The sequence below is a fragment of the Corapipo altera genome, unplaced genomic scaffold, assembly GCF_003945725.1.
Source record: "Corapipo altera isolate COAL_440 unplaced genomic scaffold, ASM394572v1 57, whole genome shotgun sequence".
Classification (NCBI taxonomy): Eukaryota; Metazoa; Chordata; class Aves; order Passeriformes; family Pipridae; genus Corapipo; species Corapipo altera.
In genome coordinates this window covers 5200383-5212387 of record NW_020884905.1, presented here as the reverse complement: position 1 = coordinate 5212387, position 12005 = coordinate 5200383, and the positions used below count along the sequence as shown (strand labels likewise).

General features: G+C 39.5%; 1 protein-coding gene across 8 annotated transcripts in view; it reads left to right on the top strand.

Annotated features, from left to right (window-relative positions):
- The window catches only part of LOC113951063, an 81563-nt gene that overhangs the window by 48450 nt on the left and 21108 nt on the right, over positions 1-12005 (top strand). For 4 of the 8 annotated variants that reach the window (XR_003529011.1, XR_003529018.1, XR_003529016.1 and 1 more), the window contains 4 exons: positions 6370-6486; positions 6728-6820; positions 8367-8512; positions 10900-11029. The gene's annotated coding sequence lies outside the window, so the exon portion shown is untranslated. Of the gene's footprint in view, positions 1-6366; positions 6487-6727; positions 6821-8366; positions 8513-8983; positions 9340-10899; positions 11030-12005 lie in introns of all 8 variants that reach the window. The other 4 variants (XR_003529014.1, XR_003529012.1, XR_003529015.1 and 1 more) reach the window with 4 other exon arrangements.

Sequence of the window (12005 nt, the reverse complement as noted above, 5' to 3'; positions counted from 1 at the left end):
TGCATGGGAATACCACACTGTTATTCTATTATGCATCTGAAACAATGAGACCAGACATGGTGTTAAAAGAGAAAGAAAAATATCTACCGTCTGAATGCTGCCTGGGCCTTCACCCAGTCCTCACACTCTCGCTGGCTGCTGTTATCATGAATGGCACTAATCAGTTCCAGGAAATCTCTACAACAAGCATTATGTCACACATGGTTACATCATTCCCTCTAACCTCTAGGGCTTCCTGTTGACATCTTTGGAGCTCTTCTACTACCAACTGGTATTAGAGGAAACCCCAAGCGGCCTTTTTATGCATTTCTGTCTGCCAAAAAGAATCCAAATGTTTCCCTTTTGCAGGTTTCACCTGCTGATTCTCTTCTTTGCTCCTTAAAACAGGCAAACCTTAGTGGTCCTGCTCAAAGTCTTGCCAGATGTTTGCATAAAGGATGGTGAGAACATGTGAGAGGTTTTTGAGATAGAAGGGGCTAATGCCTCTGCAGAATTTATTTACTCTTAATGTCTACCAAATTGCTAATCTAGCCTGTCAGTTGTGTAACTTCTGTTATAAATTCCACCCCAGGAAGCTGTTTCTGTTTCTTTCTTAATTCTTTCCTATTAGATGTCGCTTTCCAGTATGGACTATGTTTTACACATCGTTGATTTCAAGCATCGTGCTGCTTGGCATTCCCCTCTCCCCTTGCAGGACCATCTCCACAGGTACGTAGGAGCCATTTCTCTCCTGGAACAGACAGTGACACCCCATCAGCTTCTCCTTGCAACCCCACTTATCCAGTGCTCAGCGGAAAGAAGCAGGGCTCCAAGTCTTTCCAGATCTAATGTGCAAATTTTTCCTTCTTGAAACTGCTATGCTCCTTGGTTTGGGTCTTTTTTTATTCTTATTATTTGTCTGGTTTATATATTCCTTTCATTCTAACAATTTTATTTTTGTGGCTGTTTCTATGTTTGTTCACTGCTGCTGTAGGTATCAACAACATGATTAAATTCTACCTCTGACTGTTGCAACATAAGCGCTCTGCCTTCATTATCTGCGGTGCCTAAACCTATTTGATCTCTAATAAGTTCACCTGCAAGTGTGTCTCATTTGCATGATGAGGCTAACTGGTGCAGCCTGGGTGCATATTGGTCTGTGATTTCAGTTTCTCTTCGATCAGATGCATCAAACAGAAGGAATTGCCAGCAACTGTATTTTTTTTGTGTTAATCATACCAGAATACTGGGAGTCCCAGGCAGCCTTATGAGGCTGGAGAAATAAAAGGCATGGGAGAGCTTCTGCTGTCAGATCACACACAAAACAGCACTGTGCTGGGATACTTATTCTGGTTTAATGGCACACAGTGTTAAGATCACACCCAGCTCCTGACCTGGCTATTCAGTAGTCTCCTTTGCTGAGCTGCATGTCCTGTTGGTCCCAAGTCTGTGAGGGAGTTGTGCCACACAGCAAGGACCTCTCCCTTGGTCCATCAGGCTCAGAGCTGGAGGTGTCCTTCAGCCTCTCTGAGGGTCTCTGCCTGACTGCCCCCAGCTCACATTCAGCCTCACTAGTCCTGCACTTAGACCTAGTTGATATTTATTTGGCAGTACTGCCAAAGACTTTACTGCCCAAAGAGTGTAGGGACAGAAAATGTGTTTTCTTACACCAAGCTTTTAGGAACCTGAACCTTTCTTTGTGTCTGAAATGGAAACAGCAGACTTCAAAGCCAAATATAAGTAGAGAACAGCAGTTCAGTAATTGTGAGATTCATAGCAATAGGGCTGAAAAAGTGTCAAGTTGCCTATTTCCTTTCTAGATCAAGTTCAGGATAGGCCTGCAGGTTTTTCTGTATTCTGACTATAAGAAACGTGATTTGTCCCATTTCAGCATTCCCTTACTTCTCTGATTTCAGAATTCAACTTCTTACATTGTGTTTTCATTTGAGACAACTTTTAATTGAGCTGAATGACCTCTGAGAAAATTGAAAAGTCTCTCATTGATCCGAATGAGTCCTAGACTGAGTTCGCATTTCATACACAAACCCAACTGTTTTCTTTTGCTCTTGGGCTTGCACAGAAGCTAAAAAACTAAACCAAGCAGAACCAAACAAAAGAACTCTGAGGATCTCATCAACAGTATTTGCTTTGCACATGAACAGTAATTCTTCACTAGCACATACTTCCAAGAATTTTTTTAAATGTCATTCATACATCATGTGCCCTAACAGACAATAGTTGTTCCAGAAAAGCTGTTGCTTTCCATTAGGTCAATGATCGGTGAACTAAACATTTTCTACTTAGGCCTTCATATGATAAAAGCCTAAGAGCTTTGAAGGAGCCATTACAGACTATTGCCTAGAAGAAATATCCATTTGAAAATTCAGCTTCTATAATAGCGTGTAAAAGGAGCTCTGGACCCATTATGGGTTATTGAGTAAATAATGTATTTTTAAAAGTGTCTAAGTAATTTATATGATAGCCTGTATTGGCAGCAAAGAGTGATTGTAGACTAAACATTCTGTCTTTCTTTTTTTAAAAATCTCATTTAAATCCCTAAATAGCAATTAAAAAAAGAAATCACTGATGCAGTTTCAGTATTGCTATAGTAGTCAATAGCTAATGGCTCTGACTTCACTGCATTGAGGCTGCCATTTTGTCCTGAGCCAGTTTCCTCTGGTCTGACTTACTTTTTTTGTCTTGATTGTTTAAGACAGGACACTTCATTATCAAATATAATATAGAAGTGTCCAGAGGGCTTCTGGAGGTCAGACTCACAGCCATCAGACCCACCCATAATCAGGAACAGCCACTATCCAAAAGAGTGACAAGCTCAGAGAGAGAAGACAGGAAGCTATCGGTCCCCATTTTGAGGAAAAAATGAGGCTTGGAGAGAGGAAATATGTTGTCTGAGATCATGCAGGGGACAAAGAACCTCTGTCTCCCAAGACCAAATTCAGTTTCCCTGCTTTATGTTCGGACTTTCCATGGGGAGGCACAGTCTGAGCTCCTCTTTGCTGTGGATCCTCAGTGCTAACACAAACTGCTCCTGTATCAGATGACCACAATAGTCTTGCTCCAACCACAGCACTCAGCACTTTCAGGCATAGACCGTGGTCAACACAGATAGGAAAATATTGCAGCTCAAAAAAATTATATTGCAGCAACGATGCGCTATGAAACAGATGTGCTGGAAAACAAACTTGTTTTCTGCTGTTAAGTGTGGAATAAGCTTTCCTTAGTCCTCCTCTATATTTATCATACTGCTTCCTGCCATAGCAGGGGTAGTCACCTCTGATAATTTTCTGTTAAAAATTATAAGAATAAGTTGAAACAATTGTTTTTTAAGAAAGACTGCAGCTTGAGCTGCACTGAAGTTTGGAGATTATCTTGAGATCCCCAAGCACCTGTTAGACCAAGCAGCCTTCAGTGCCCCAGGGTCAGTACTGTACTTATGTACACGTACATTACAATATTGCAGTGGCCTGGCTTGAGGGGACAAAAGTAAAACAATTTTCTGCCTGTGGTGATGCTCCACCTTAACTCTTTTGGATGGTACTCTCCCTGGCATAAATTTGAGACAAAGTCACTTAATCTGGTGTTCTGGAACCTGCAGGTCCAGACCTGTGTTCTAACTCACTTTGTACATGAAACACCCTGACAGTCAGCAGGAAGCAGGCATCTGTTTTCCATGACTGCCAGGAGTTCTGCTTTCCCTTTTTAGAGGCTACATAAAGCCTACCCCTGCATATGCATGTTCAGAGCATATCGTGTGCTTCCCATAGCTAGCTGTGCTCTTCAGTCACACCTCAAGAACATCACCTTTAGACCTGAATTTGAATGCGTCTGTTTAATTTCTCATTGTTTACGAAAAGTAGTTCTGATGCAATGAATGAAAATGTGGCATTTTAGCTCCCCCCGGGAAATGATAAGAGGTAAGTCCCTGTAGTGAGGCTGATGGCACATGAAAGTTTATTTTTCACATGTTTGGAAAGACACACAGAAGAAAAGAAATACAAGGGTACCAATGAGCACATGGTTCAGAATACAAAAAAGAAAGGGAGTGACTTAATGTAGAAGGTAGGTAGGTAAGGTTGTAGGAGAAAGGTGAAGTAAAAAAAAAATAGTGAATGACTCATAACAGAGACAGAAATAAACAGAGAAGAAACAAGATGAAAAGCATAAATACATTTAAGTTGTATTTGAGCAAAACATATAATGTCTAAGAAAGCAATCGGTCTCTCTCATGGCTAGACTGTATTTGTCACTTAGAAAAGGACAATTATCTGTTGGGATAATTGACTGAGTGGTGATAAAGTAGCTATCACTGAAGTAATTCTATGACAGAGAAATCAAAAATCAGGGGAATGCTGTCAGGTATTGGATGATCCCCTCCAGCTCTATTTTCTATGAACTCAGCATCTCAAAGTGTATGAGTGGGAGCAGAACCTCAGTTGTGTGTTTATGGGAAACCTATTTCTGGCCTGGTCACCTCCTTGCTGAAATTCTCTAAGATCTCAAAGAGTAAACAAGGCACGTATTTGGAGATGAAGTCTACGAGGAAAATGAATACAAAGGGGGAAAAAAAGAAAAGGAACTGGTTGATCTGCAGACAACATTTTCTTCTGACCTATGGACCCAATGCCAAAACCCTTACATTATCTTCCTCATTCTGGAGAGCCCCATCCTGCAACAAATACATGGTTTGGCTTAGATACAAACCCAAAGCCCTCACAACTTGAGATAAAAGATCCCAGGCTCTTTCTTCCAAGAACAGAGTTATTAATTGATCCACTGTGCTTCAACTCTAAATAATTCTGTTCTCCATTTCAAGGACAATTCCTCCTAATTTCAGCCAAAATCATTCTTCATTTCCTTGCCTAACTTCTCTTGAATGATGTGTGATGAGAGGACACAGGTATGAAGTGGTCTGGGACTATTTCAGACTGGTAATTATTTCTACGCAAACCACCAGTTACCATTGCACTACAAAAATAAGTGCAAACCAGGCTTCTAAAAGCAAAGTCAGGAAAGGCATCACATTGAGGTGAAAGAAAACTTCATTCTCCTTTTGTATTGAGTTTCTCAAGGCTTGCCAAGAGGATCTAGCAAAGCCAAGTGTGCTAATGTCAGTGGTCCTCCCTTGAAGGCAGGAGACTTGGATTGCTCCAGTGCATATATACATATACAGCATAGGAAGGCAGGGGCCTTTAAAGTGACCACTCCTTCCCTGTGCAAATCTGCCCTGTGTTCTTTTTTTACACTCTGGGCCACCAAGTACGATGCTCGTAACTGCAGGAAACTTTTTTTCGCTGACAGTACTTTGGAGACATTAGATTCATTATTTGAGGGTGTGTATGGGATTCTGGAAGTACAATTTATGTCTGCTATGCTGTGAGATCTTTGGTATGATATTGACTCACTCATTGGCACCTGAGAGAGGTTTGGGGAATTCAGCAAGCTTTCAACAATTGAGTTTGAGAGATTAAACAGAATTACAGCTCACTCAGGTTTGTCCTAATTTTATTAGATTTTCACCATTTCTAATTGCATAAACATATGCAGCCAAGTATACAGATGGGGACTGGGATGATGTACAAGGACACTCAGGCTCTATAGTCAGCTAATTGGTGGACTAAGTAATAGGGCACTTGGAAAGATTGGTATTTTTTTCAGAACATTTCAGGGTAAAATCCTGTCCCCATTTAAACTGAGGCAATCAAGATAGGAAAGATTTTAGCCATAGATTTTGCTGAAACTGGAGAAAGAGATGAGAGGAACTATCTGATGCAGAAAATATCCAGGATGAAGGTTGTTGTTTTGGGCAAGATTCACTACTTGTTTGTCTTGGAAATAGGAAAAAGATAGAATGTCTCAAAAGCATAGAACTGGCCTGATCAATATGGTAACATCAGAAGGTTTTTGATCAGGGCTAAACAAAAGACAAACAATGGTTAACCATTTCAGATATTACCAGGGAAGTGATTTTGTGTGAACATTGTTACTGTTAGCAAATGCCAAACTGTAATGTTGTCAGCAATATTTTATACTTTGTTTTAGAAAATAAATCTGTTTTTGCTATGGATAGGAGATCTCTTGGGCCCCAAGTTAAAGTATGCTATGGCTATTTTTGGTCAAATGGTACCAGCTGAGGTACTGGCATGGCTGTTTATGAGGGTACTTTCACATGAAATAAGGTTGCTGTCCATATTTGTTAAGGGAATGGTGCTGTTGACTTATTTTCTACAATCAAGACAAAAAGAGGGGTGAGAGGGAAAAGTCTACACTCAGGTTTTTGCTGTTGGATATCCTTTATCTCTGATAAAGTATGTTTTCACTATGAAACTCATTCTGAATGAAGGGACATTCAGGTATCTTCACTTCCAGCAGACAGGACACAACTCTCACACTGAATTAGGCGCATTTGGATAGTTTTTTAAAATCTCCATGGGTAACAAACAGAGAAGACTTTTTCCCTCACACTGGCCTGGACTGAACACTTGGTGGGTAAGTAAAATTTTACGTTTTTTCCTATGAAAAGTAGAATAAACCAAACAAGTTAGTCACATATTTCGACCTATACTTGTCAACAAAGGTTTACAAAGTCCTCTAAAAAGTCAGGATATTTAGTAAATAGATCATTAAATATTTTCTGGAAAACAAACAAACAAAAAACGAAGAGGGATTTAGTAATGTTAGGATGTAGTTTTCTGCTAATGACTTTTATTTTCTTCTTCCTCCTGTTTAGGCAGTAACATGTGAACTCTGACCACATCACTGGTGTGAAATTGCTGATTAACCTTTTGACTCTGACAATTGGGACTTCTCTCAACACCAACTGGTAATGCAAAAGACCATTAGTAGTTAATACTGGGACATCCCAGCTCCAGATGTCAAAAGGTTAATGAAAAATCAAGTATCTTGCTTTTACTGGGGAACTTGGAAACCTTCCCCCCAAACATTTCATTTTTTGTGATAAATAAGCCAGATTGCTTGAGCTGAGAAAGACGGGTGTTTTGCTAATGTGTACAGCTGTTAATTGAAAAAGATTTTGTTATGCTTGTTCTTCTGGACGTAGATAAAAGAGAGATTTGCTGGCGAACTTAGTTGGTCTTGAACACCCCTTTGTCCAAATACACTACTTAATAATAACGCTTTGTTCTTTCTGTAACAGCTATGGAGGGATTTTGAGTGGAATACTCATTTTCTTTAAGTCATATCTGCCAGTAATCATTTCTGGCTTAAGACCAGCTGCCATTTACGTGTTTTATGAAAATATAACACCAGTTTTACACTCAAAACTATTCTCTTTTTAGGTAAAAGCTTCAGCACAAGCTGGTTCCCCATATCTACCATAAATGCTATTTATCACAGATTTTGGTCTTTAAAACAGAAAGCTAATGTTAAAATATTTTGATTACCCTTTCCTTACCGCTATCATTCACAAACCATCTTTTCTAATTATGGTATTAGGACATTTACATAACTGGGAAAAGGGTCCTTTAACTACATTTCTATTATGTTTGGCACTTCTTTGAAAGGATATTATATTCATGTGCATTAGAGATTGCTTATAAAAGATCAAGACAATAATAGCAGATCAGACGATAAAGGTTCCCTTTTCTCCTCCCAGACAGGCTGTCTCTGACAGAAGAATACAGTTCATCAAAAGTGTCTGCAGGTTGTCAAACTCAGTGAGATTTGGGGACACTCAGAGGCTGTCATGGCCAACAAGAAGATTTTCTGTAGGGTTCTGCCATCATTCACCCTCAGGAAATAATCACTCACTACATTCTGCGTGCTCTCATGATAGAGCTCTATTTGAGAGAAAAGAGCCATTTTATCAAAGGACAATATATCCCTTCTCTTGGTCCATGCAGCTTCCATTATCAGACCATAATAAATCATATTTATGTTCTCAGTTAATAAGACTGATTACAATGCAGGTTACAGGCATGGGAAAAGCAAAGCAGGTGAAAAGATGTTTTAATGAAAATATGATAAGCAAACAGCTTCTTGTGAACATTTCAGGCTGTTATTTGTAATGATCACAGGCAATTTTTGATACATCTTCTTTAGCAATGGTTTAAGCTGCATAAATTGGCTTGCCACTTTATAAGTTGAAATAGGAAGAATCCCAGTGTCCTTCTTATGTTGTCTAGAATCATTATATATATTATAAGCATAAAATGAGTTTAATGTATGTGCTTTGAAAAGAAGGGGAAAACAGAAAATCAGGGAAGACTGATTTTAATGCTGCTCAGAATGATTTTGAAATTTTCTACTCATCTTTGTTACTAACTGTGCATTTTCCATGAAATTTAGGAATGACATGTACTGCTTTCATCTCCTTAAAATTAATATACTGCGCTCTCTGTTTTTCTCAGTTTCTTCAAAGTTCTTTTTAGAGCACTATGCAAAGAAAGAGAAAGAAATTCTCCACTCTATGTGTGAACACATCTGCTATTAATGCTGAGGGGAGTTAAGTGTCTGCTTCTACAGGAGAATTCACCCCAGTGTTCTATACTGAAAGGTACCCTGTTAAAACAGTGCAAACATGTTTAACTCTGGCACATGTGATGCATTCAACAGCCAACTTTCATAGATTTTTTTAAGTGATTAAGGCTTTTTTTGTTAGGACAAACATTCTGACATGATTTCAGCATATAAATGTATGAAGGGAAGTGGCTGATGGACTGTCTTTCTTACTCTCTTCTTTTGAAAAGTCTTATTTTGTTATTATATTAAGCATTGTACTTTCAGGATGAAGGTAGAAGTTAGAATTTTAAGGAATAATTTTGTCCTGCTGATACATAATTTTGACCAAGTCTCTGAAATTTTACAGCACTTGCAGAATGGTAGTGACAAAGACTTCTTAGTGTTGGGTGTCTGCAGGACCTATTCTGGTCTGGTATTTCCCTAAAATCACTCTTCAGTAAATTTTAAAGCTTTGTATTTGGCTTGGTCCTGGAGACTGACCACGAAATTCCCTTAACACTTTCAGGACACTTCAAAAGAGCAGTGCCCACATAAGAAACAGCAAACTGCTCTTCAGAGGCAATATCCTGATATGACAACAGACGTAGATAATGTACTTCATGATGGAACTGCTTGATACAGAGAGAAACATGTTGTAACTGCCTTCACCATGAAAGGGGTTTAAAAATGCTGCCTGCCAACTCCACAAAAACCAGAGCTGCTATTTCAGTTAAAGGCCAGTGGATTGTATTTTTCACGTCAGTTTTCACTAACCTCAAACATCACTGTTATGACAGACTGTCATCCAACCAAACCAGCACTCTGGTGCCATTCAAGCAAGCAGGAAGAAAGCAAACACAAGGAAACTTAGAAGTCCAATTAGTAAGTGGAGGGTGCATGTGAGTGAACTACTTTTGTGTAACAATACTGATTACTGAAAATGAAACACTTAAAAGAAAATAAACAAAAAGCAGTGCTTTCTGAGCCAGTAGTGTTTTCTTGGCTGGCAATTTTTCTTTGTTCTGTTTCATGACACCAGGCTCAATGGTTGAAGGGGTGTTCTGGGCCAGATGTCAATCACAATGTCTGACATAAACAAAAATAGCTAAAAAGGCATGCCAGCATCTTCCTTTTGTTTTCCCATTAGCTCCATTTTTCTTTTCATAGGCTGACAAAAAATTACTGCCTCCAAGTGAATTCAGTAATGTCACTATATATCTAATATCTAGGAGACCTTTTGTTTTAGCTTTACTGGGCTTAACCACAAAAGACACTTGACATTGACAAAGAATCTGTCAAACATACAATGATCAGTGCTATGAAACCTCTCATGACAGAAGGGCACTATTCTGCCTTCCCCTTGCCTCCAGCAGCAGCCTGTCTGAGCAAAATATGCTGGAGCACATGTAGCAGCTGAACCATTACAGAGCAGGCCAGAAGCTGAGATGTGTCTTGTTTAAATTGTCGTAGCATATTAGTATAATTAAAACTGCCAAAAGAGTGGAAAAGATAGATGGAAATGTTACATTACTTGTTTCTAGAGATTAACCTCCAGCCAGAACTGAAATAAAGAGACACGTTTTGGATTTCTTAGAGCCCTGATAAGGAAGAAAACAACCCTGAGAGTACGTCTCTGGAAGTGTGAGACATGAAGTCATAGTTCCTATATTTACCCAAAAAAAGTAGAAATAGTGTTTCAGACAGACACTCTGTTTCCTCTGTGATTACAGCTCCCATTGGGGCTGTGCCCTGCAAAGCAGTTGTATCATCCCTCAGCTAACTCCTTTCCACTCTCCTTTGCCTTTGTGCCCACAGGGTCTTGACAACCCTTGGGCCTGCTGATGAGCTGGTGTCACCACTCTCCACCCCTCCCCATCTGCGTGCTTGGCTGGTGCTCCAGGTGCCCAGCCCTGAAGCAGCACCCCGTGTCCCGGCTGGTGGCTGCAGAGGCCATGCCCATCTGCTGTGGTCAGGAAGTCATCCTGCACAGGTTTCATCCCCTGGGCATACTGGTGCCTGGGGAAGAGAAACAAACACCTATTGGTAGACTAGCCCTAAGACTGCTCTAGAATCGAGCTTCCTTGTGCACAAGAGAGCCAGACAGGGAGCGGGGAAGACTTAGATTGCTTCACCTAGGCTGTTTCTGCTTCACACTGCAGAGGAAGATGTTTGAACAATGGCTTCAGTTAGAAATCTGACCTTTCAAATGCCAAGCTCTATGCTTGTTTCTGTGTTGAGTGTATAGATAAAAACATATGGCTTTCTAAAACTGACCCTGAAAATTATGTTCTCTTCATCGATGAGATATTTTACTTACCATGTATTGTTACCTTTCATAACTACTCAGGACAAACTTATGACCCAAATTTATAATTATGCTCTGAATTATATCTGGTGGTGAGAAAGTGGTGTAAAACCTTCCGTGTATCTGTTCAAATGTAGAGGTTGGAACCCAATTTATCCAGAAGCTGGGAGGACCTGAACTGGCTCTAGCAGTTCTGAAAGACAGAAAAAGCAACAGAACTTTCCTCTAACAAAACTGGTACATTCAAGGAGAAGCTGCAGGAATCAGGTAGGTCTCATGTTCATTTCTTATGGTATTAATGAACTTCACAGCCTTGCCCCATTTGCTGATTTGCTTTAAGTAGAGAGACATTAAATGTGAGCCTTAAATTTTAAGTTTTCCCATATTTCCTGTATTTCCTAAATTTAAATCTGTTAATGACTTCTCCATATAGGGTTTCTCTTAAATTTCTGTCAGGGCCTGTAAATGTGCATAACTTGTAAAAAACATGTTATCTGCATTTAGCGTTGGCTTTTGGGACCCTCACCGCCAAGTCACCTCACCACTGCATCTCACCTCACGTGCATTTCTGTGGAGTGCCAGGAGAAGAACAGAAAATAGCTATGAAATAAAAGCAGATTCTGCTCTCATTAAAGGCAATGAAAACTATGCTTTTACTTCTACTTACTCATATAATAGCAGGGAAAAATGAAGTGGAAACAAGCATAACAAAACACCTCTGCCAGCTATCTACAAGCTCACCAAGGCTTCCACTAATGAGGCGCTCTGGCATTTTGAGAAAGACAGGTTCTTCCAGAAACGGAAAAAATATGCCAAGTTCTTCCTTCAGCTCTGAAAGGCTAGTGAAAGAATAACAAATTGTATTTCAAAAACGGGATGGCACTCAAACTTCTAATGCTGTCTGTGCTATTAAATACCTACACATGCCCCTGTAGTTTCCTGTCAATTAAATGCTTTTACGTATATATTTGGCAGATTATTAAATATTGATTCTTATATACCTTACCTAATTATCCACTGTATTTACAGGTTCATCTAAGGTTCATCATGACCATAACATTTTTGAGAAAGTTAATAATTTCAAATCACAATAACAGAGTAATTTCCAGGTCAGATTTTCTAGAAGGCAACTCAATACCATGGACAATAACATAGTCTATTAAACAGAACAGTACAGTTTGTGGAAAAGATAATAGTCCAGATCATGAGATAGCACCAGATTTCACATTATGATTTCCAGATG